Raw genomic sequence first — 24,497 nt, 5'->3', positions numbered from 1 at the left:
TCCCCTTCAGAACACTCATAACAGCTACCTTTCCCAGACTTGAAGAAGAGTTCTGTGTGACTTGAAAGCTTGCCTCTCTCACCAACAGAAGTTGGTCCAATAAAAGATATTACCTCACCCACCTTGTCTCCATAACAATTAAGGCATTTAGGGCACTTCTTTACCTAATAGGAATCATTGCTGAAGAATTTCCTGCAGCTGGGTGAGTTCTTGGCATTTGTGGTCTTTCCAGTAAAGATTTTTGCTTTGGCTGAGAGCAGTCACCTAAGGAGAACTACAACTTCTGTTTCTCGGGGGAATGTTCTCCCATGAGAAACAATTTATGACTGAAGGAATAAAAAGAAGAAAGAAAATAACTGAAATGCAAGTCATTGAGAATTTCAGTCCTGGTGAGCCAGAATTTCCTACTTGTATGTCTTTTTTGTTTGTTTGTTTGTTTGTTTTTTAAGAAAAATCTTTGGGGATTTTGACTAGCATCTATAGTTGTGTGTTTGATCTTGAAACCTGTGATGACTACAATGAATCTGGAGTGGATAGCAGTTTGTGCTTAAACATTAAAACTGAAAAATATGGAAAATATACAACTGCTTTGTGTAGAAGAGGTAGTGGCAGTGGCAGTAGGAAATGTAACTAAGGCCAGGTTAGTTACATCCCCATGGCGAAATTTGGCGGCAATCAACGGGAGATACTCTACGTAGCTTGTGCAGCTTGCGTATCTCCCGGTGACTTCCTAAATTCTAATTAGCATGGCGTCCCCGCTATGCTGCACCAACGGGAAATGCCCTCTGGTCGATGCAGCATTAATCTTTTTGTGGGAGTGGATTTATTGTGTTGACTTCCAAATTGATTGAGCAGGTCTCTACTGCCACTCAATCAATCCTGAAGAATTGATCCGACGGCACCAACAGTGCCACGGTGAGTGAAGACATACCCTAAAACATTGAATCTCTGATTGTTTGTATGCTATTTTTAGCATGAGCTCTGAATTCCATTCAGGTCTAGTTGGTAATACTAGTTCTATATAATACTGTTCTAAAAGCTGCAGGTTTAGCAGATAGTTTTTCTAAAGTGGATCAGTGAGTTTGGAAGGAATGGAGCAGGTGGTAAAAAACCTCCTTTACCTTCTACTCTCATCTTTCATAGAGCACAGCTTAGCCGGACCAAGGAACCTGGGCCTACATAAACAAATGGTAACCCTCAATATATTGAACTATATTTCCATATATTCTTTAACACATTGATATATAGGAAAAGTAGATATCTGTGATTCACCTACCAGGATATGCATTTTCCAATATATCTTATATCTAATAAGGAAATGCTGCTATGATGGAGGTCATTGGCAACTTCTGAATTACGGATTCTGAGAGGAGACACTAGACAGAAAAGTGTTGTTCTTCTTCGTTGCCTGGAGGCTGCCTTAAGTGCCAGGCCTTTGATCAGGGTGACAGTTTTAAACCCCTTAAGAAAACTAGAATTGAGAATAAAATAAATGACAGCTGTGGTTCACCTTTCTTTCTCTCTTTCCTGTTCTCTTAACCCCTTGAGAATCTCTGGAGTTTATACTGTACACATGATGAAACGGCTCTTCTCATGTGGTCCTTGGAAACGAATTATATGTCTTTTTATTTCTGCAATGTTGCTGAAGTACTAAAAACATGACCCAGTGTATATATGGGGGTAACACACAAGGATTTAAGGTGCTGCAGACTCCTGTAAAATAAATATCCTTACCTGTGCATAATCTTATTTAAATTGGATTCCTTTTCCATTTCCACTCATTTTTCTTTTCTCCGTATGTTACTTAAATGTAATGAATCCCGAACACCAGTGTATATTCTGAAATCCAAGTCATTTTTCAATGGATTTTAGGTACCAAAATGTCTGGAGTTTAATGAAATCAGATTGCATGGAAAAAAGCTGCTCTTTTAGTATCAATAGATAGTAGATGTAAATAGGCAAAGATATAAGATGTAAATAGAAAAGTAACTTTTAGATTGAACAAAGTATGTGTACGAAGTTATGATATAGTTTAGGAGCTTGATAGCACCTTTGGCTGACATACTAGACCTTCACCTATGGACAGCTGGGATCAAATCAGAGTAGACTAAACAAGTGAATATGTTGTTTATTGTGGTCTTAATTTTATCTCTTTTAGAGATTTGGTCATAAAATGAAGCCACCACGCAATTTTATTTATATGGATTTAAATACAGTAATGCAAAATATGCCTATCCTGGGCTCTAGGTGCTTGCTCCTGCCATTAACTACAAAACACAATTTAAAAATAAATAACTTTTGAGTTTGGGCCTGTCTAATAATTATTGTAAAGACTCTAAGCGTATACTCAGGTACATGCAAAACCTGCATATGCACTCACCAATTTTACATGCACAAATGCGTATTTTCAAAAATATATGTGATTGCAATTTTTGCAGGTACAGCTAAGGAACCCTGATCAAAATGGGCCCAGTAACAGCTACTTTAAAATAAATTATTGAAATATTTTTTTGGAAACTCTAATGCCACTAATACAAATATTTTATGTGTGTTAGTACAGCTGAATAGCTATAATGAGAATTGCAAAGATAGTGTATTAGCCATTCTATCAATGGCCTTGCAGGACATTATGATGATCTATTTCCTAGATCATCTGTACAACACCTCCTAAGCTCCTTTTTCCTATAAATCATCTTCAAAAGTCACCATGTTTATGGATGACTATGACAGACTGAGAGTTTGTCTAAAAGCAACAAGCTGATGTGTGAAATTACCCACGCTAGCTTGTCATGGACTAACTGTCCATTGTGGATCCTGCTAACACACATTAACATTTTGTTTATATGCTTGAATTTAGTCGTCTTTGAAATAAGACTAATCAAAGTACATTAATGAACTGTTAACGTGCATCAGTAAGTCCCCAACCAGCTAGTGCAGGTTAGATTCACACCCCAGCTTGTTGCGAACTAAATGTTTGTGTAGACAAGAACCATATGTATGGGATGTAAATTAGAGGACCACTGGCAGAATTTGCACAGCATTTGCAGCACAGAAAGTTTTTTAAAGTCCTCTACCATAGCTGTGATGGAAGTGAAAAAACATTGTCTTCCAGCATTGCATCTGACAAATATATTCCAGTGGAATTCTTCAAATGTAGGTTGCTGACAGAGTAGTAAATCATTGTTTCCTCTTCCTAGTAACAATTCGATTTCTGCTTCTTTAAGGAAATTTTCTATTGACTTCTGACCTTTTGTGGCGGAAGAAAGGCATTGTCTTATCTGGTTGGGTTCCAGCCAACATCAGTCACTGAGGTTCTAGAGATGCTGGGAGAACTTCATCCAGTGACTTGTGAATTACACCTTGCCTACTTTGGCTAGGGAAATTAAGTGAAGAGGCACTGAAGGCCAGATTTTCAAAGGCATTTGAGCACCTACAAATCCAGCTAAGTGCCAGTAGTTCATTCATTAGGCACCTATCTGCATCTTTAGGCACCTAAATTATTTAAAAATCTGGTCTTAAGCCCATTGTTGGTTGAGATTGTTGATGCCTACCTCCAGTAAATGACTGGAAACTGGATGAGAAGAAACTTGAAGAAGATTATTCCAGAAAGAAGTTCGGGTTTAAGGAAGCACCTAGTTTGGGTGCCACGAACGGGCTCAGAAATGCAGCCAGAGGCTAAGTATCTATCTCATAAATTCTAACATGGGCCACTCAGCCCACATAATGAAGATATCTTTCTTACAACTCTACCCCATCCACATTATTTATTACTAATGAAATAAAGGTCACACAGGAAATCTGTGGCAAAGTCAACTGTTGAACCCAGATTTTCTAAGTCCCAGCCCAAGCCTTAACCACAAGACAATCCCTCTTTTCTAAGCTAGACTCAAACCCTAACAGCAAAACTATGCCACTGTTTATTTTGTAGAGTTTTGTACCCCTCACTGAACTTTTAAATTAAACTTTTTGGCATACGGTCCTATTACTTGCATGGCACACCTCACCTCCCGTACAGTACTGTGTGCACTGACTGTGCTATATAAATATTTGCATGCTAATACTCAGGATGGACTTCCTGTCTCCAGAGGAAGTATGTAATATAACCCACTTTTCAGTGTATGTTATGCATCCTCCCTCTTTGCTGATCCACAAGGATGTTGCTCTATTACAGCTCTTAGCTACATATAGAGTCTGGGTTTTAAGAACAAGCTGTATAGAATCATGCTATTAGTTGTGGAGGTGACTGGTTCAATCTCTGGTGTTGGCCAAGACAGCAGCCTGACAAACATTGTTCAGTGTTGTTGTAACTGTGTCAGTCTCAGGATATTAGAGAGACAAGGTGGGTGAGGTAACATCTTCTATTAGACCATATTCTATTGGTGAGAGAGACAAGCTTTCGAGCTTACTGAAAAAGAGTTCTGTGTAAACTCGAAAGCTTGTATCTCTCACCAACAGAAGTTGATTACCTCACCCACATTGTCTCTCAAACATTTTCCTTTCTTTTTAGGCTTATGGGGAAAGATGGTCACCCCTGCATTAATATTTTTGTGTTTGCCAGTTAAAAACTCTCTAACACATACTAGCATATGGCAATGATGAGTCAGCATTTGTCACAGTGTGCAAAAGCAAGTGAGCCTCACAAAATCCTAACAGCATTTGAAATACTGGCCTCCAACTTACTCGATTTCAATGGGGCTGTTCATATGCTTAGAGTTAGGCACTCATTTAAGTATATTGCTGAATTAGGGTCATTGTACTGGACAGCAGGTAAGCCAGGTTTGAGTTGTGTGTGTTGTTTAAACTTTTTAAATGGTCAACTTTAGATATCACAGCATAGATATCACAGCATAATTAACTTAAAAAAAATATCCAGCCACCTGAAATCCTCTTCTTCATATTTGATCACGTTGACACATAACATATTCAAACAATTTTCATTAAACTGGCAGTCTTAATGATAGCAAACATATAAAGTGATATCCAGTCTAGACTATAAGGCCATTAATTTTTTGACTCCCAGGATTTTGATTCAGTCCATTATACAGGCCAGGGCAGGATGATCAGATCTTGACTATCCTAAAGTTTGGGAAGTGTCTGGAGCAAGATCTGGGTTTGGGTCCCATCATATGGAAAATGTTATTCATTTGGCTTCTAGTAGATTTATAATTATGAATAGCTTTTGCAGCTATTTTTTTTAAAGGGCTACATTGTCATGTTTTGCTTTTAATAAATGACATGCACAATAAAATTGCTGTTTTTATATATGACACGTTGTTTAAAGTCAAATCTTTATTTAGGATAAAGATGGAGAATTTAGGCAATCCTTATTTACTTGGCGATTCCATGACAAAGATTTTAAATGGTAGTGAGAATGGTATTTGTTTTTTATCATCATAATAGACAGATTGTACAGGAAAGCACATTGGTACAGATTAACCTATGTGTACAGTGACTGTCTGTAGGATAAGTGGACTTTCTTTGAGCATACAATAACGTTATCTTCAGCAACCTGTCCTACATAGCAGAATCTCCTTAATTTAGAAACTCAGCCATTCACAAAACATCCTCTCCCAGCATACACTAATGGCTCTGTCTTTAAACAGCCATTTGGGTATCTAATATTAATCATGATGTCCTTGGCCAGTGTCAGAACCTGCTGCTATTGTCCTAATGCCCCAATTAGATTTCCTGATAGCCTGCTGATGTTTTCCCTGACGCATTATAGACCATACCATCTCTGAGAGCATGCTAGATATTTTTCTGTAGTATTCCAGATTAAAATTTTACTTTGCATTTCATTTGTCCCTCTGTTCATTAGATCTCACTTTCAGTAAAATGACCGTTACTGAACAAAGAGAAATTAATATTCTTTACTAATTATTTTCATCTATTGCCACAATAAGACTGACTTCATTATGTTTTCTGTACACTAATCAAATTTAACTAATATTTATTTAATCAAAATCAATCCTACTGCTATTAAATAAGAGTTTACATGTGAGTTATTATCATACGTTTTGAGTAACGAAGCTCCTATTTTTGATTAGATGTATTCAATGTAAATATATTTATATAATGCATGTAATGAGAACCACCTGGTTTAAAGTGTTTTCTCCTATTACTGTTTTTGTTTTGGTAAGGGTCAATCAAGGTAAAGTGCCCAAGAACAATAATGTATTTCTAATGCAGTATACTTAATAGCTGACTAGTAGCCCTTTGTCTATGAGCAACGTGGCAAAGGAAAACAGTTGATAATAACAAAACACATGGAATCATCTGCTGTATCTTCACTTATTTGTTCCAAAAGAGGGCAGCAAATGTCTGATTACAGACATAGTATATTTTGAGCTCATCAAGATCTGTCACTGAATGACAGATAGATACATCTTACAGTTCAAGCAACCTTCCCTCTACTCACAACTTAAAGTATGTGCTTTTAAAAAAATGATTTTTAGGTTAAAGAATATAAAAAGTGATAGGCTGAAATAGTGCAACATATAGTATTTAAAATATTAGCAGCAAGCGGATATTAAATACTGGAATTCTTTTTTTGTCTTAATCCGGCTCCACTAGACTTCAAGTCAAAATAAAATATCTTTCATGTTGTTATAATACACTCACAGCTCCCTCCTTATGGTCTGCTTTCTCTTCTGCAGTGTCCTTATTCATTAAAAGAAAACCTACAATCCCTTTGGATAGCACCCTTTTGAGCAAAATGAAAGGGGATTATTTAAAGTACAGTAGAAGGACGTGTAACAGAAGTACTACTTAAGTATGTGTGTTAGTAAAAGACGGGAGACGCTTAAGTTCAGACTTTATTCTTAAAACACATGAATTTTGGGGAACAACTATTTTTTTCATAGTATTAGTACAATAGGCAAGATACAGAATTTATGTAATATTAAGTTCAGTATTCACCATGTTGTTGTGGCCTCCTAATGATAACCCAATGGCACAGAAACAATAATCCTCACTTTCAGGCGCTCCCTCTCTCTCTCTGTCTCACACACACATATAGACACACCTGTTTGTCTCTTAATTTCCCCTCAGTTATTATATGCAATTCTTCATTTATTTTTTTTTTGCACAGGAACTTATTACAAAAAATAGCTAATCTTTAAACTGGGGAAAGGAAAACAAAACAGTTGCAGTGTCAGATAAAAGTGAAATCAACCATTTGAAAGTAGATCTTAAATAAAAAGTACGGAGAATAGGTTTGATTCTTATGATTAGAACTCTGTGAGATTTCAGATGCCTCGTTTTTAAAGAGTTCACAGCAAAATTAGAAAATATTTTACAAAAGATCTTTCACAGCAAAATTTCACACAAAATGTCGAAAATATTTTGCACCACTTTTGCGGTCAGTTACTGGCATTTTTTTCAAGAAATTATTTGCCAAGGGATTCCATGTACAACTACGAACTAATAACTATAGTTGGCACATTATGTACTATTCATTTTCAGGTGATTTATTGATGGAATTTATTTGATGATGGAATTTAAACTACTAAAGGCTGAACTCTGTACTCTTGATCAGCTACCTAAACAAATTATTTTACCATTGAAATAACAAATACATTTAATATCAAGAATAACACAAAGAAAAAATCAATGGCCATTTTAGGCGGAATAGGAGACTGCACATTTTGTTTTAGCTTGACCTCTGAAGGGAGTGAGGGAAGGAAGGAGCAGTGGAAAGTTACCCAAAAGACAAAACAAAGGAAGCTGAAAGAGCAGGTCCTTAAGGAATCCATTTTAAGGCACTTGGAAGAGAGGAAGGTGATCAGGAACAGTCAACACGGATTCTCCAAGGGAAAGTCATGCCTGACCAACCTGATTGCTTTCTATGATGAGGTGACTGCCTCTGTGGATGTAGGGAAGGCGGTGGATGTGATATACCTTGACTTTAGCAAAGCTTTTGATACGGTTTCTCACAGTATTCTTATCAGCAAGTTAAAGAAGTATGGGTTGGATGAAAGGACTATAAAATGGATAGAGAACTGGCTAGAGCATAGGGCTCAACGAGTAGTGATCAATGGCTCCATGTCTAGCTGGCAACCGGTCACAAGTGGAGTTCCCCAGGGGTCGGTCCTGGGGCCGGTTTTGTTCAACATCTTTATTAATGATCTGGAGGATGGGGTAGATTGCACCCTCAGCAAGTTTGCGGACGACACTAAGCTGGGGGGAGTGGTAGATACCCTGCAAGGTAGGGATAGGATACAGAGTGACCTAAACAAACTGGAGGATTGGGCCAAAAGAAATCTAATGAGGTTCAACAAAGAAAAGTGCAGAGTCCTCCACTTAGGAAGAAAGAATCCCATGCACAGCTATAGACTGGGGACCGACGAGCTGGGCAGCAGCTCTGCAGAAAAGGACCTGGGGGTAACAGTGGATAAAAAGCTGGATATGAGTCAGCAGTGTGCCCTGGCTGGCAAGAAGGCCAATGGCATATTGGGCTGCATTAGGAGGGGCATTGCCAGCAGGTCACGGGAAGTGATTATTCCCCTCTATTCGGCATTGGTGAGGCCGCATTTAGAATATTGTGTCCAGTTTTGGGCCCCCCAATACAAAAAGGATGTGGACAAGTTGGAGAGGGTCCAGCGGAGGGCAACAAAAATGATTAGGGGGCTGGAGCACAGGACTTATGAGGAGAGGCTGAGGGAACTGGGCTTGTTTAGTCTGCAAAAGAGAAGAATGAGGGGGGATTTGATAGCGGCCTTTAACTACCTGAAAGGGGGTTCTAGGGAGGATGGGGCTAGGCTGTTCTCGGTGGTGGCAGATGACAGAACAAGGAGCAACGGTCTCAAGTTGCAGTGGGGTAGGTCTAGGTTGGACATTAGGAAAAAGTTTTTTACTAGGAGGGTGGTGAAGCACTGGAATGGGTTACCTAGGGAGGTGGTGGAATCTCCATCTTTAGAGGTTTTTAAGCTGCGGCTTGACAAAGCCCTGGTTGGGATGATATAGCAGAGGTTAGTCCTGCTTTGAGCAGGGGGTTGGACTAGATGACCTCCTGAGGTCCCTTCCAACTCTATGATTCTATGATTCTATGATTCTATGAAAGGCAATGCTTAATTTGTAATGAAAGAGGTACTGGGGCTCAAGCAATTTTTTACTCTCATAACCAGTGTGGCAAACCCAGAAGCGCTGAGGTTCCAGGGATCAGCCCTGACAAGCCCTGGAACAAATTAAGAACTGCTGGTAAGGTGTTAAATAGCAAGTAACACAGGAACAGAGGGAGCCAAAGAAGAAGAGGGAGGAGAGAGCAGGGTCACAGAAAGTGGGTAAGGGATTCCATGAGGGAAAAATCATGCACCACTTAACAGCCTGCATGAGGTAGGGGAAACCTTCCCTGCCTACCTTCCTGGGCACTGATGGCTCCTAAGGATTCCAAAGGGAAGGGTGAGCTAGAAAGTGAAGGAAATAGTGGTTTAAGATGTTTATTGTTTTGAACAACCTATACTCTCTTGTGCTTTACATGATTAAATAATAAAGAGCAATAATCTGTTGTAGTCTGTGCAGTTTGGATGAATGTGTGTTGACTGCTTCACAACTGCTGTGTGCCCCAGAGAGAATTAGACTGTAAACCAGAAGCTTCACTCCTTCAGGGTGGAGTTCTGGGACAGGTGTGTTTAGATAAATAGGGCATCTGTGCAGTCAGAATTGCTCTTTGGGGGTCTCAAGCAGATGGGCTGAGGTACTCCACTTCCATGAAGGGGTAGCAGACTAGAGTCAGTACCCAGGAAATGTGCCAGAGCGGCCAAAGGAGAAACCAATACTGTAGCCTGCTGAGGCTCAAAACCCCTAAAACTCTTGGAAATCCAGAGCAGTGGGGAGTTGGATTCCTCTCACAGCTGTCTTAGTGCATGGCCATGAGGGGTCCTCACTAGCTCTGTGACCGGAGTACATCAGGCACCATGCATTTTCAGAAGAGTGAAATACTTCTATTTGCGTTCATTTTTGGGGTGTCCATCTTGAGACACCTTGCACCTGATTTTCAAAAGTGCTGAGCACCAGCAGCTGTGAATCTCTTGAATGGAGGTCTGGGTCTTCAGCTCCACTGAGAAACAGGTGCAAGCTGCCGGCAGTTGGGGCACCCAAAGATAGAGGCATACAGAACTACTGAAAAACTCTGGAAATGTTGTCCATAGTATATAGGTCAACACTAGTTTAGTTTAGCTTTAGTCAAACACAAATGGTTGAGCTCAAATTATTGGGCAAAATGCAATGACCTGTGGTAAGATGATCCCTTCTGGCCTTAAACTCTATGAATATGTTCTCCAGTATGATACCTATGGGCCCAGAGGATGATTCTTTAGAGGAACCCACTCTGACCATGATTCTGAACTTAGGGGGCCTGCATTTACCTTCCATATAACAACACAGAGGTCAGCTACTTTTTAAAAAAATGACTGTTACAGCCACATTCTTTCCCACCAAACGCTCCTTGGGACTAAAGCTACGTCTGAACTTGGAGGTAGGGGGGTGATTCCCAGCTTGCACAGATACACTTGTGCTAGCTCTCATCCAGCTTGGGTGCTAAAAAAGCAGAGTAATTGCTTTAGCATATGCAGCAGTGAGCAGCAGCACAGGGAAGCTGCTCCAAGTACATACCCACAAAGTCCAGGCAGCTGTGTACTTGAAGTGGCTAGCCTGTGCTGACACTCACTGCTGCCCATGCTACCATGGCTACACTATTTTTAGCATACTAGCTTTATGAGAGTTAGCCTGAGTGTGTCTACACAAGTTGGGAATCACACCCCCAGCTCTAAGGGTAGCTGTAGCCTAGAATGGGGAGTGGGCAGAACCATCATAGAGGCCATGGTTCTGTGTATATCCCAGTTCCATACCTGCAGATCCTCACCCAGTTAAACACAACCACACACTTCTGTGCTCCCCTCACGTGACACCCTGCTGTGCTGGTGTTTGCTGCTAACCAATGCCAAAGGTCTGTGATCACCACATGGGATGCCACAGAGCTTGCAGGCCTATTTAGTGTTGCTTCAAGTCATATTAACTAATGATGTTTATGCACATGGACTTTAGTCTAGGTACTGGTGGGGGAATATGCAGCTTAGAACAGCCAACTAAATTATTTATAGACTGCCTTCAGTGGACAGAGAATCAGCAGTTTTCTAGCTCCTGCCTCTCTTTTTTGACTTGCAGCATGTTTGGGGGATGCTTGTGGGTCTTTGTGCTTTGAGTCTATTCTGTGCCCCATCTCAAGATTGTGCACATCCTCTAACAGGCATTCACATTCTCTTGTGGCTAGTCGGTTGAAGACTGCTGTCTCTTTCCATGGTATAATAGCATAAGCCTATTTAAGGTGTCAGTTTTGGGAGGGAGGAAATTCGGAATTCATTCCATTGGTAATGTTGATTTGGTTTACAATGTGGGCAACAGTATCTTCTGGCTTTGTGCTTAGTCCCAGTGAATTCTGTTCTTACCCATACATGGGCACTGTGCCAGTGAAATAAATCTTGCATTTCTCCCTCCCTCGCTATGGAGGAGGCAGTGAACGGTTCTTTTGCTTGAGGCTGATGTTCTGCCTTTTTAGAGAAGAAGGGTTCTATTAGAGTGGTGGCCAATGAAAGAAGGAACAAAGACATCCTGTGAATGACAACAAGGAAGATCACGCAGCCTTTGGGTCTGGCAAGCCATTGGAGAAACTGGAGAGCAACTGAATGGGATTTTCCTAATAGCATTTCCAATTGGCTCAGCTTGAATCCTTCAGTTAATCTCTTTTGGTTCCTGGTCTCAGATCATTTCTACTGAAGGCCAGCAACCTCAGTGAGCAGCTAAACCAATGAATACGTTTCTTTGTTCTAAATGTTAACTGAAACCAGTAGAAAATGTCCATGTGGGGAGTGAGTGAAGGGGATAGGCAGAGCTCCTGCAAATTCACAAAAAATAAAGGCATCTGTTGTTTCAGTTCCTGGCTGGATACCAAAGAGTACTTCAGTGTAGACATTTGTGCTCTTGGGCAATCTTCATGTATCAATACTGGTACTTGGCTTCAACTTTGCTACAGCATTGTAACCAACTCTCTCCTCTCCTCCAAAGAGAACAGATCTCCAAACTGTCCCTTATTTCATACACAAACCTCCCTTTTTCCCATGTAGCCCTAGAGTTAGTTATTTCCAATAGAAATGTCAACTCGAAACTGAGATTACAAAAATAGTTGAAACATTTCTGTTTAATAAATTAATGTCACACACTCTAAGCTTCTTGTATTTTTTTTGTCCTCAGTTTTGGGTCTGAGTTCCCTATTGCATCCCATGGAGTGACTGAAAGGGTCAAGGATACTAGACAGTTGTGAAAGGGAGGTTTAATGGGCCAAGTTCTATCTTTACTCAAACTGAATACTACTTTATTCCATGCGTACACCCACTGAAGTCCATAGTACTGTTTGTAAAGTGTTACCCAGCATGAGTAAGGATATTAGAAGCTGACTCTGAGGGTAACATTTTCAAAAGCATGTAAGTGACTTAACTTTCATTGTGATTTAGTCTCCTAAATGCCCGATCACTTTTTTCTAAATGGATTCAGGCACCTAGGTCACTTACGTGCTTTTGATAATGTTATCCTAAGTCTATAATACTTAGATCGTTTGTTTCTCCATCGTTAATAAAATCTGTGTGTTCTTTATTTGAGAGTCACATGCAATACACCTAGTTAGTTAAAATGTTTTGAAGTATCAGGTAGTCCTAGCCACTATATAGAAGGTTCCTTATAGAACTGTGTTGGCAGATTCCTGAGTTAGGAGCAAACAACATCTATCAACTGAGCCCCCATGTTGGTTAGCAAATATCTAGTTGGGTTTTTTTTAATTCCCCAATCAGTAGTTAAATATATGTAAACAATTATAATGCTTATGTTGCCATTGCAGCTAATTGTGATATTAAATTCCCCCTGTGAACAGAATTTTAATGTTGTTGGTGGCATTTTGTCAGCAGTTTTCCTGCTGTTTAAAAGATCAGTGTCTAATGGGATTAAGCTAGATAATGAAATCACAAACTGGGACCAGGGTACAATGTTTGGTTGCCTGGAGAGTACTTCCTTACTGAATATGAATGAAAGATGTTTAGGGCTTAGAGAGAAAGGAAAAAAAAATAGGACAGCTATTCTTTTAATAATCTGCTGCTAACACAGAATTCTTGACATTGTTCTCAGATTCTTGATCTGACATTTGGATCCTCAGTTATCAGGAAGAGCACATCCAGCTGAGCATCAAAACTCTGGAATGGAAAAACATTTAAGAAGATTTTACAGTACGTTAAGTGTTATTTAGAGAATGTTGCCCAGAACTTTTGTCTGCATTGCTACGTCTTTCTACAGGACCCTCTAGATCCTTCTGTCCTCTTTAGCCTTACTGTGGACTCAAAGTGTTATTACTAGTGATTTTAATTCCCAGTGCTGGGAACTGGTTTTAGATGCATATGGTAGGTGTAAAACCTGCTCTGCAAACTGGATTAAAATAATTGGTAGTAACTAATATCCTTTTGGGAGCTGTTAATATATTGTATCTGGTGTGTTTGCTGGGGTCTCAGATTGTGCTCCGGGAATGGGAGTCAGCAGTGTATTCTGTTCCCTCCTCTGCCACTCACTCACTGTTTCACCTTTAGCTAATCACTTAACTATTCCATACTTTAGTGTTTCCATCGGCAATACAGAGGTATTAATACTTACATTTGCAGTGGCCCTCATTGTGGCTGACGCAGCATGTCCAGAACTGAAAGCATAAGTTCGTGTAGACAGCCTGAGCTAAACAACCAGGTTCTGTAGCTGAGAGCTCTGAAACTCATATCCTCTGTGGACTGGACACAGAGAAGTACATGTAACACGCTGACCATTGGTTACACACTTGCCCACACAGACTGACAGGTTTAATTAAAGCCATTCTGAGATCCTCGAACAATACAAATGTTCTGTAGAAGTACATTGGTCACCTTTAAAAACTCAGTTGTTCACTTGCTGATAGCTGAGATTCTAGATTCCCAGGTAATAATGCTGGTCTCTCAAATGTAACTGTGGGTAAATATTTATTTTTAAATGGTGACCATTGTGAAATGTTAGATTTTTATGGGACTGTTTCATCGTTGGGTCACTCCAGTTTTAGACTGGTTCAACTTCTCTGATTTCAAATGACAATTTATCCATTCATAATTAATCATTTCTAGGCCCAATTAACTTCTCAGAGCAATTTTACACCTTTATAACTCCACTGAGGTCAATGAGTTACTCCTGACTTACATTGGTGTGAGTGGAGAATTAGCCCCTATATATTCTCTTCAGACACAAACTCTTTATATTCTTAAAAGACTGTATTGATCCAGTATAAAATCCATTTACCATAGAATTGGGAATGCTGATGTTCATTTCATTTAAATGAAGTGTGTATGCTTACTGTGTTTCCCATACAGTTAGGGTCTTTACATTAATCCTTTCTTCAGCGAAAAGATACCTAATTGCTTGTATTCTCTCTTTAGTGAAGCATATTAGTATATACTCTATCTAGTTCATCTTGCTATTGTCTGTATGGAGAAGGTGTTTATACATACATCTTTTCTTAATAAATGACTTGGTAATTAATTTATAATCATACAGTATATTACACTGCTCAGTTTCTGTTTTACAGTACCCTTCTGTAGAATTGTTCCTAAGCAAAAAGCCATTGTTTCACATTAACACTTTCTTTAACAGAAAATAGCATTTGACAATGATGAAATTCCATTAAGTTCCACCATGCATATTATTTCACACTTAAATTACTCCTTTACCATGGTTACTGGTTCTCTGCAATATTGCTTCACCCAGTGTTCATAGAGAGAAAAGCATAGCAAAGCTCGTAAAAAAACTGCGTGACCTGCTACATCTGCAGTAAATTAAAGACTTGTTTAATCTACCACATAGTCATCTGCCCTCACAGTGTCCATTGTGGCAAGCTTATGGGTGAGAGATTTACAGTATTTACAGAGGATGCAAGGCGAACTTCATGGTCTGCAAAGAAAGTGACAAATAATTACCTTGTCTCAGACTCCACTCACTGTCTACCTGGGTTTGATTTACCACGATGGCAATGGGGCTTTCTCAATTGGTTTCCAACCAGACCTGGAATTTGTGCTTCAGTGGCATTTTAGAGACAGTCCACTATTTCAATGTGGGCAGCCACAAACTATGACACATATTGTTGAGGACTGCAAAATGACTCAACTTCCTGGAGGTCTTCATGCCTTGAACATGGTTGATAAGAACGCAGAGGCATGGCTTGACTGGATTGCATACACCAATATAATGATGAAAGATTTCTTTTTTTCTGCAAAAGAAAATTCTCTGGTATTAGCTTGGTTGCATTAAAAATATTCTAATGCAAAATTTGGAGCTTCTTCCTCTCTGCTCCCAAGTTTTCCCATGGAAAGTTTGTTTTTAAAGAATACTTTTGCTAATCTGGGAACAACCACCAATTGTTTTTTTTTCCTTTCATACTCAATGGATCTTCAAGTGCATTACAAAATAAGTACTTGCAGCTTAGGGGAGAAGGGAGGTGGGGCATAAACGGTAGTTTGCCCTGCGCCCTTGTTTGTGGGGGCCCCCAAACCTGTGGAACAATATGACAGGGAGGTAGTCAGGCCAAACTGGAGTGAGTGGTGTTGTGACCTGGCACGTGGGGCTGCAGAGCTGCTCAGGATTTGGCCTGATTGCTCTTCTCTCATGGTGGGAGGCCAGGAGGGATGACCAGGCCAATTTTGAGTAAATGGTATTGCTGCTTGGTACAACGTCTATAACTAGAGCAGCCCCTGTGTGCAGCATGCAGCATCCTGCATACCAGGCCCTCTCCTGTTGGCTGCTGAAATTGCAGTGGCTCCTCATAGCACCAGGGACTGGTCAAGAAGTGGGATGGACCAATCACCCAAAGGTGAGGCTTACCAACAGTGAGAGGTAAGGTGGGGGAGGCAGGAGTTCCTGGGAGGGAATGGTATGGATGGTCCCTCAAGGGTGAAAGCTCCTGGGAAGAGGAAGGTGTAGGGGATCATCAGCCAGGGGAGGTCAGGCTTCTTTTGGCTCAGTTTCAGATTTTAGCAATAACCTAACAATAACTCACTCAGCGCATTTGACACTTGTACCTATTGCACTGAACAGTAATGGAAAAAAACATGTTTTTAGTTTTGCAAAATAATGAGCTTCTTAGATCTGGGCTCCATTTTTGCTAAAACAAAGGGGGATTTTACACTTTTCAGAAAATGCTGTAAAACTTACCTTCTACCTGCACAGCCTCCAAATATGTAATGAAGATCAAATTTACATCAAGCATGACACCTCAAATATTGCAGTTTTAAAGGTACATCATCGTACAATTTAGATTCAGATGGTAGATTTCATTTTAAACAAATGAGAGGAGGGAGCTAAATAGGAAGAAAAATATTAAACTCAGGATATTTTATTTAATTGAAATCAGTTGTCCATATCCTTAGATAGTATAAATCAGCATAGCTTTATTTACTGCAGCAGAATTACATCAATTTACATTTAAAGGATCTGGCTCATTGATTACAAGTTTAAATATTCCCCTGTTGTGTTGTAAACCCAAATACAATAGCATTGTGCTACCACTTGAGAACAAAAATGTGAAACTGAGCAGCCTATTTTTAACTATACACATTGAGTGAAATGAAGAAAATAAATGATGAAGAGTAAATCTGATTTGTAGCAAAGGGATGAAAGGCCTAAGAAGTATTGTGCAATTGAAAAAGGTGGTGTGATGAACAGCAAAAATATTGTACTGGAATAGCACTTAAACTAGAGGTGTCTACTGCATGTCATTATTGCTCTAGATACATACAGTACAAAGAGAGTAGGTATGCACACAGAGAAAGCGGATAGGGACCCACTGTAGATCACAGCATGATGTGATATGTTCTCCTTACACGCACAAAGCAAGAGCAGAAAAACTGTGTGCAGTCACTGGCAGCCTTCAGATCCAAGTTACTATACCCAGACTCTCTTGGTTGTCCTCCTCAACCATTTTCTTGGTCACTTTGCACACTGTTATCACCTAAACAGTGGCCTCACAGTTTGCACACTCAGTGACTCATCTGCTATTGATGATAGATCCTGGTCAGTTTCTGGAAATGTCTGCTAAAGCGTGGATCATTTGCCCTAGTTCGGATGTCAGGTGTTCAGATTCAGGATTTTATTATTTGGATCCCATCTCTAGTTTAAAAATAGATACCAAGCACTTTATGTATTTGCTTATGCAAGTTCTTTAAATAAGTACATGTGAAATGGAGCTCTTCTTTACCATTGTCAATTGGCTGAATCCCCTGAGGAGTAATGGCCTCCAGAGGGCTTAATGAGATGACAAACTGCTCAGCTGTAAGCTTGTAAGAGCCACGCTGTGTGTATCAGCACTAGCAGCGAAGTTAAGAGCAATGGATTTGATAACATTTTTACCATCTGTACACAGAAACACAGTAATTCTCCGAAACAAATGAGGGTTGTTTGTAATGACACTCTGCAAGCAGATCATTCTTGTCTCTTTTTTTCCCTTCCTAATATTGGTTGAAAAATTCTGCTTTCTTCTGGAGCTGATATTTTCTGTGAATATTTTCTTTTCTAAGGGGAGCTAACGCCAGTGTATCAGTTCTTAACTGTTCCTATACCAGGCCCTCCATTCCAGTCCCTTTTCCATATTGGGACTGCCCTCCCATCTAGCTGGGACACCTAGATTAGCCACATGAGCAGGGCAAGGTGATCCTGACGTATGTCCATGATCCCTTGTGGATTATAACCCCCAGGCTGAGAATGCATGTGTCAGGGAAAGGTACTAAGTACACACCTCTGAAGACTAAAATTTATCTACAGAACAGGTACAACATGGCAGCAGAAATGCATCATTTCCCTGCATTACCCCACAACTATGTCTCAGCACTGTTCTGGAGTGATCAGCTCTGGGTATAGGACAGAAATTTAGTCCCCAAGCCTTTTGCTCTCCAGTCTCTGTTATGCCTGCTAATAAAAGTGATTATTAGTGCCATTGGCAATGAGGACATCTAGCTCCTAGAAACTAGAGTAAGCCCATCAATTCATTCTACATGCCAACCAAGCAGCCGTCAGCTGGAAATGACATTTGGGTTGCTACTGATGGGCCCAAATTTTGGACAGTATTGACCAGTATCAAACAAGTGACCAAGTTTGATCAGATTCTCTGAATCCATTACATATGCCATGCCACTCATTCTCCTTTGCAATACATACTTAAATATACTGAAGAATTTAACTAATGGTTATTTGCTTCTTATCTGATTATAAATAATAATAATAATAATAATATTTCTGAAGCTCAGTTTCATAAAGATACCCTATAATGACCACCCCATTGCTCTTTACAATGGAATAGAATCATTAACTACATTAGCTATTCTGCCACTCCAGAGCAGTAAAGCATATGGCTTGCCATAGATAATATGCAAACAAAGAGAAAAAAGGCCATCCAACTAAAGTGACTCGCAAAACTAAATCATGTTTTTTTTATAGACAGTAGCTTTGTTGCATTATATGAAGGCCTTCATTAAAATATAAGAACCTACTAGGAATTGTTTTTGAGGTGCATATACTGTAGCATGACTAGAGAGCGACTGATACAGTGATTCAAATTATGACTTTCTTTTGTGAAAAATGTGCATGTGAGGGGGGGTTGTTTGTGTCTGTTATCTAATTATAGAATACGAAATATATCTTCTTAGAGAATTAAGTATGTCCCGGATCATATGTATGAGCAAAACATTCCAAGTGTTTACGAAAGAGCCTCAATTCCATATCATCCAATTGCTCTCAGACCACTGAAGGCTTCAGATGGCAGCAGAAATTCTTTTTCACTTTTGTCTCTAGTAAGCTTCACTTTCTGGTTCTTCTAGATTAGCAAGACATTGCAGTCACTGTGTCAGGGTACAGTTTTTCCTCGAAAAATACTTCATTTAATGTAATTTTACAAATCCTAGGAATTTTTCACACTAGGCTTTGTAAAAGCATATTTTTTATTAACTGAAAAGTTGGTCCTAAATTGATCTGTCAGTGTCTCTTTAATGGTATTTCAAATCTTGAGATAATCATTCATTTGTTTCAGAAAAGTGAAACATAGTTGGGCTTTGCTGTTTTAAAACTCCTGAGCCGAAAAGAAAAAAAAATTTTTTTTCCCAAAATCCTTAGGAATCCCCAGCTAAGCCACATGTTAGTCTCAGATACACCCTGGTAAATGCAGTGCAGCTCCAATGGAAGCCACTAGATTTACACCAATATAACTGAGAGCTGCATTTGCATAGGCAGTTTAAGGCATTAAATACTTACATTTGCAGCTCTGTATTTACATTACTAAAACAAGTGCATGGATTATCTGAGAATAGAACACATTTCTTTTTTCCTTTTATAAACTAATATGGGTAAGTGCAGCACTGCAGGAATTTATTCCTTCCACAGTTTGCTGTGATTCCTGACTATGCCCTGGCCTGCTTCACCTTTGTTCCACAGCATAAACTTACCCCAGCTGCAGTCCTTCATTGCTCTTGGATTTATTGACTCCATTCCCTTTGGCAAGGGTTTCCTATTAATCTGTTTAATACACTTTCTTTTCTCTTCTTTGTACTGTTTACATCGAGACAACAAACAGTTTTTGTTTGAAAATGCTGGTTTTCAAACCTGCTCTCATGACATCGTGGTGAAAACACCCATGCCCAGTCTTCACGAGCACTTACGTCTTGCTGTTCTACTGCTGCAGGAAACAGGCATTACATTTGCTAGTGTAGAAGCAGCCATAAAGACGGAAGATAGATCTGAAGGAGGAATGACTATACTCTTTCTGTCTCTCTGCTGCCCATTCTCTCACTAGCATCAGCCTCTTTCCTTTCCCTCCGTGCAACCTCACTATAGTTAGTTGGTGTAAGAGTCTCCTCCACTACAGTGCCCACTGTTTGGACTAGCCTCAGTATCTCTCTCCTGGTCTTTCACCCTCTCGCTTTTCAAATGTCATAGGACAACTGAAAGCTTTGTGTTTTGTAGGGTGCTGAGTTTTGCTTGCTCTTGGGGATAGGGCTGTAAACTGCTCAATAATTTTACCTGTGACTTGGAAACCATGCCAAGACCACCTAGCACTATGGGTAGGCGTCCCTCTTTATATCAATCCAAATAAAGCTTAACACAGTGATCTTATTATTTAACATTTATACATCTGTAGCACCCAGTAGGCTCAATCAAGATTAGGGCTTCATTCGCTGGGTGAGAACACAGTCCCCACCCTGAAGAGTTTATAATCTGAGAAAATATAGGTCATAGTCTCTGTGTGTTTAGATTGGGGCAGCCCCTTCGAAATCAAAGAAGCTGCACCAAATTACATCAGAAAAGACAATGGCTCTGTATATTTTCTCTTCTTTGAAGCTGATTATTTCTCTTGCCTTCTGTGATTGGCTTCTTGACTAAACCCTTTGGATTTATGCAACCTGACTCCCTGGAAGTGGCATTGTTGAAAAGTTAATTTATTCACCTTACCATCTTTGTATGCCACTGCTTTCAGAAATATACCATTCAGATCTTGTGTTATTTAACTCTGCAAAGTGTTCTGTGATACAAGTTGTAAAAAGAACCACACAAAGTCGCATTGTAAGAGAAGCTTCCATACTTGACTGTGGTTTGGCATAGCAAAAGAGATGGGAGTTTTATTTCCATTTTCTTGGAGTTTTCTTTTAAAGAATCACACATTTCCTTGTGAATAATTTATGCTATCACTCTTGTTTGCTATTTGCTATTTTAGGTTGATATTTACTGGTATTTTGTACACTGTTATATTATATTTTTGAATATATATATTTATATAGCACATTTACAGTTTAACATTTATCAAATGCATGCACAGGCAACATGTTGTTGTGCCATTTTCTAACCAAGCTTCTGCTAACTCTGTTTATTTTGAATTATTTATTTATCCACCCCTCCATAAAATAATTAGAAAGGATTGTCTTGTGGTTAAGCAGGGGGCATTCTATTCCTGGCTCTGTCACAATCTTCCTTTGTGACGTGGGAGAAATTAGCTCTGGCCACATTTTCAGATATGACCACTGATTTTGGATGCCTATTTTCAGGTTACCAATTAGTGGTTCCTCTAGCTGGATTTACAGAGATTTGCCCAACTGACTTCAGTTAAAGCTGTGTGCATTCAGCGCTTCCGAAAGTCAGTCCTAATATAAGTCTTATGCTTGTCAACCCAAAATCGAGGCACCCAAAAATCAGTGGCCGCTTTTGAAATATTTGGCATCTGTTACCCACAGTTATAACATGCAGTAATACCACATGGAGTGTTGTTCATGTTTATAAAGAATATTGAGATCCACAGAGACTAAGTTCTAAAAACTTCAGCATAGTAGTTTTACTTCTTTTGGTAAGTTTTCCTTTTTGTGTTAATATATCATTTTATTTTCTCTGACTTTCAGAATTAGATATTTATTCCAAGGACATCTTTGTTCAGACCTTTATCTGTTGTTCTTATGAGCTATTTAACAGTAATTTGCTGTCCAAGCCATCCATTTAGTCTCTGATGTTTTTTTATTCTTGTTTGAGTAGTCACAAATTTTCCTCAGAAATGAAAGTCTAATGTCTTCTAACCATTTATAGAAGTGTGCTCTGGTTGTAAGACTTCCACTTCTGCTTAATTAGGATATTGCTCTTCTAGTTTCCTTTCATCTTCCATCTTTCCAAGACCACAATTCTCTAATTCTTGCTAGCATTTCTTCTATCTCATTTCCAATTTTCATTTGAGTTGAAGAGCTTGCCCATTCTGAATGTTCTACTTCTTCAGAGAGCTTCTCATGTACATGGCATTCAAAATGCGTAGTTGTTCACAGAAAATCAATGCTGGCAAAAAACACACACACACAGCTCAGTTATTTATTCTTCCCTGGAACAAAGGAAAAGAGAAAATGTGCATCAAGGAAAAAGAGGGGCTTTTTGTTTGTTTATTTAAAATAAAACATGAGAAAGAAACAATATGAACTTATTGATTTATTTATTTCCAAGTCCACTTGTACTGACACCAACACAAACTTTAAGATGTCTCTTTAATCCCGAAAGCAGTAATGAGATTCTCCACATTTTTCAATGTGCTTTGAACACAGTGTTTATGCTAATCTCTTCTTCCAAGTGTCTGTTGTTAATCATGATCTTCATTTTTCTTAAGAACATCCACAGTAATACTTCTTTCTCTCTTTCATGGTCAAGATGAAGCATCTGCTGACAGCCATCTTCATTAACATCATAAAGGGTAAGAGAGCAGGAGGACTGGCAACATTGCATGCTCTTGAGAGAGAAGTAGCCTGGAAAAACAGCTCATTTGAGGAATATACCAAGTCCCTTCTTCTGTCTATAGAAGCAACTTAGGTAGCTGAACTGCAGAGTTGATCAGAAAATGGTAAATAGTTTCAGCAAAAAAGTTTGGAAGGAATGGGATTATTTTATTTATAGCTGAAACTTTGTTCATGGAAAATTTCCATTTTTCAACAAAAGAAAAAAACCCTAAAAATGGTTAGTTTCTGAAAACCAAAAATGTTTCAGTCCTTTGGTATTCAGAAGTCTTTGGTTTTTCATAAAAAAAAGAAAGAGAAAATTTTAAAAGGTTTTGACCAGCCCTAAAGAACTGGTGGGGTTCCATTGCACAAGTGGGCAGACAGTAGTAAGGGGTTTCCACTCTATGCACAATTCAAAACTCAGCTCTTTGTAGGATCCTCTGGCCATGGGAGCACTGAGTTAGAACATTTGTCAACAAGATACTTTCATATCCATTTGAAGGGCAAAATCTACATCTGTAAAGTGATACATTAGAGAGGAGTGAGGCAGAATAAGCAAGTTTTTATATACTCATTCTGATTTTTTTTAATTGGAAAAGAGATTTAAATTGCTGTAAAAGTTTTAGGTCCTTATCTTAAAGCTACTGAAAACAAATCTGAGATTAATTTCTCACTTTTTTTGTGACTGTAATTATTACCTGGGAACTCACAGTATTGTGATAAAATTAAGAAAAGGAAAATATAGGTCAATTATTGATTAAGAACACCAACACTGGGTCAGACAAATGGTCCATCTAGCCCCGTATACTGTTTCTGACAGCAGCCAGTGCCAGATGCTTCAGAGGCAATGAACAGAACAGGTCAATTTTGAATGATTCATCCACTGTCATCTAGTCCCAGCATCTGGCAGTCAGAGGGTTAGGGACACCTGGAGCATGGAGTTGCATCACTGACCATCTTGGCTAATAGATATTGATGGACCTATCCTCCATGAACTGATCTAATTCTTTTTTTAACCCAATTATACTTTTGGCCTTCACAATATCCCATGGCAATGAGTTCCACAAGTTTACTGTATGTTGTGTGAAGAAATACTTCCTTATGCTAATTTTAAACCTGTTGCCTATTCATTCCATTGGATGACCCCCATTTCTTGTGTTTTGGAAGGAGCAAATAACACTTCCTTATTCATTTTCTCCACACCATTCATGATTTTATAGACCTCTATTGTATCCCCCATTTATCATCTCTTTTCTAAGCTGAACAGTCCCAGACTTTTTAAATTTAACATTAAAGGGGTATGAAAGCTGTTCCATATCCCTAACTGATTTTTATTGATTGATTGACTGATTTTTATTGCAGCAGCACATAGAGGCTCTTCCTAAAATCAGGGTCCCATTGTGCTAGGTACAGTACATAGATATAGTAAGGGACTATTTAGAGGTAAGCGTTACAGAGCAGAAACAGACAATACAGATGAAGGGTGGAAGAAAGGAAGCATTATTCCCACTTTACAGGTAACGAACTGAGGCACAGAAAGATCATACGATTTATCCAGGATAATCTGCAAAATCTGTAGCACAGCCGGTAACTGAACATGGATATCCTGAATCTCAGTCCACAGCCATCCTTCCTCTGGGTCAAAAAAATAGTCTCTTAACTGACTGCAGAATAGTTCCCCCGTGGGAGGTGGATTTCTCTTCAGTTCATTCATTTCACATTAAAGAGAACAAAAAAACCCCCAAAAATATGTTGTAGAGAACCGGCACTGGGGGAATGGAGAAAATCACATAATACCCTTTCCCATTTCATCCTCTAGGATCAATACTGCATAAAATCAAGGAGGCAGCTATTCCTATACTACACAGAGACTTTTCAAACTGTATTTAAAATAGTACATTTGCAGCTGTTTCTTCATCTGCAGGAAATTCTCTTTCATTATGTAGAAGACTACAGAATATCATTAGTAAAAACATTTTATGCAAACATCAGGACAGAATGACACTTCCATTAGTCAAGACAGTGCTTCAGCGTCTACAAGATCACAGCAATTTATTTTTGTTTTTGATAAAAGGCACACACGACATTTCTTGCTTTCCAAATGTACTCCGTTTCCAAGGAGCTGAGCCATAAACAACTACCTGGATTAAGATGGTGGTGGTCCCAAGATTTCAA

At 39.1% G+C, this 24,497-nt stretch overlaps 1 long non-coding RNA gene across 1 annotated transcript; it reads left to right on the top strand.

Moving 5' to 3' along the window:
• Nucleotides 1-269: 269 nt before the first annotated feature.
• On the top strand, nucleotides 270-22,545 carry LOC137151330 (uncharacterized). Its single transcript, XR_010919258.1, has 3 exons — nucleotides 270-389; nucleotides 13,171-13,268; nucleotides 22,258-22,545. It is a non-coding gene; the product is annotated as an uncharacterized lncRNA (long non-coding RNA).
• Nucleotides 22,546-24,497: the final 1,952 nt, after the last annotated feature.

The sequence above is a fragment of the Emydura macquarii genome, unplaced genomic scaffold, assembly GCF_026122565.2.
Source record: "Emydura macquarii macquarii isolate MOO-44397 ecotype Brisbane River unplaced genomic scaffold, CSIRO-AGI_Emac_v2 contig_1045, whole genome shotgun sequence".
Lineage (NCBI taxonomy): Eukaryota > Metazoa > Chordata > Testudines > Chelidae > Emydura > Emydura macquarii.
Note: the sequence above shows the minus strand (reverse complement) of the source record. Positions and strands in the feature narration are given on the sequence as shown.